Here is a 2648-nt window from a genome sequence, read left to right on the forward strand (position 1 = left end):
ATAATTTAATTTTTATTTAATATTTAGTTAAATTAAATTTTTTATTATTGGTGATAGAAAGTTTGGAATACTGAGAGGAAATATGATAGATGAAGTCATAGTAGGTGTACTTTTGAAAATGTGTATAATCTTTCTGGATGCTGTGAGTATAAATATATAACAATATATAAATTATATAAATAGGATAAATATTTCCTATAAATTAGGAAACAAAATTATTGCGAATTTTTGGATATTCTTTGTTTTCTAAGATACATGATTTATGCTTAAAAGTAAAATTTATTCTTTGCAAAATATTATTTCTTCAAGTACAATTTTATCAATTTTATGTATGTATTATTGATAATAAAAAATATACAAAAATTCGCGAATTATTTTATTTCTTAACGTAGGTCAGTAGGTGTATTTTTAATAACGAAATGTAATACGTGAATCTGCAGAAGATATATTATTGAAAATTCATATAATTAAAAAAAGGAAATTATGAAAACTTGTATAATTCCTTTTTCCTTTTTAAATTTAAATTTTACGTTAAATATGACACTTAAATCTAGAAAAGACACATTCTCGAAAATTTCTATAATATATCAAACAATAATCTTCTTCTATAATATCATTAATACGAATACTTAAATATCATGATAAAATGTTTTGTAAGTAAACACAATATGTAAATTGATAGAAGACATACTACCGAAATTTTTAGTTATTTATAAATTTCCCAATTGCTCGTGTCGTGTATAAAACGATATAAAATATAATTTTTAAAAAGAACAAATTGTGCAAGAAAACACGCAAGTTACTAAAAATTCGTCATTCAAATTAAATTGTAAATTCAAACTGACGTATCGAAGAATTTATTTTTATTTCAATCAATAAATGGAATAAAATATATTCCATTCTCTTTTCTCCTTTTTTGCATTACTATTCTATTTAAACGAAATTATTTTCATAACACGGTAATTAAAAGACGAAACTATTTTTCATTTTTCGATAGAATTTCATATTTTCTACTTTTATCAGTGGGAAATAATTTTTATATCAAAGTGTATATTTTGATACACATACTTTGTTGCACTGCACAATGGATTCATAAAGATCCACCGATATCAAACGAAAGAGAAATGTCCATTTAAAAGTATTCGAGCTTGCAGCGAAGTATCGCAGTATTTTTCACAGTCTGACAAATATTATTCGAGATAAAAATAAAAAATATGAACTTCAAGCAACGATTCGTCCCAAGTAATTTATTACTTCCATCTCGAAAATAAATTTAAAAAAAAAAATACACGAAATCAATTACTCGAGTTAATGTTTCCATTAAATAACAAATTTATCAAACAAAATAAACGAAATAACAAAATATGAAATATAATATATATCGTGGAATTTCAAACATTGCATTTCAGCCACAAACTAATAAATAAACCAATAAAATAAAGTTCGTTTATTCTACAATATAATAGTATTTGCTCTCAATTATCCTTCAACGATAAAAGTCAGCTACAGCTAAGAAACCTGTTCTTACTCCTAAGGTGTTACAACACGATAAAATCGGGAAATTATTATAAAAAATTAACATTATTATTATTAAATTATTAAATTAATAATAAATTATATATTAATAAATATAAATTAAATTAATTATTAAATTAATACAAATTATTAAATCTCAATAAACATTTATTCGGATAAAATAAGAAATCATTTGCCATTTAAATAAATAAATAATTCGAACGAAGGTTATTTTCTCGTACAAATAAATCAAGGCAGAATTATCTCAAGGTAACCTCCAGCCAAGCGAGATGATATATGATCGTCTGAAATATTCATTTTTCAAATATTTCGTTTAAATAATGCCCAACCCTGGCTTCGCGTTCAAAAGACACGTCATTCGGTAAATCCGCTCGCAAGGACTTTCCCAGTGACATGAAAAGGGCCAAGGATTATACAGTCAAAAGTCAGATTTCGAGTTTGTCGGTACATCGAACAGAATGCAGCGGCGCATCTAAAGGCTTCCGGTTTCCGAACACCTGCCCATTTCTCTACAGGCTGGGACCTTGCCAATGGCGTGGAATGTCCCCATGCTTCTTCAAATTGTAACAATTTTCCTCTCATTTCTATTTTCATCGCGAAATATCTTCCCGGGGATTATCCATGATAATGTTCTCTACTATATATTTAATACCATATAGTGCTTATATAAATAAAAATAAATAAAATTTCGGATTCTATGGAAAAATAAATTAATTCGACGTTGGAATTTATCTTACGATTTATACCAAATTATGCTATTCTCAGTATAACAGTAAATTTTGTTTAATCTTTTATTAAATTTTTATTTGAACTTTTGTTCAGTTAAATTATTATCCATGATATGCTGTTCTCTACTATATATTTAATACCATATAGTGCTTATATAAATAAAAATAAAAGAAATTTCGGATCCTATGAAAAAATAAATTAATTCGACGTTGGAATTTATTTTACAATTTATACCAAATTATGCTGCTCTCAGTATAATAGCAAATTTTATTCAATCTTTTATTAAATTTTTATTTGAACTTTTGTCCAGTTAAATTCGTTTATATTTGCAATAGTTTAGAGGATATTAAATGTATTGTAATATTCATATAATATTTCCAAAA

Source organism: Eufriesea mexicana, unplaced genomic scaffold (genome assembly GCF_001483705.2).
Source record: "Eufriesea mexicana isolate 0111107269 unplaced genomic scaffold, ASM148370v2 scaffold1283, whole genome shotgun sequence".
Lineage (NCBI taxonomy): Eukaryota > Metazoa > Arthropoda > Insecta > Hymenoptera > Apidae > Eufriesea > Eufriesea mexicana.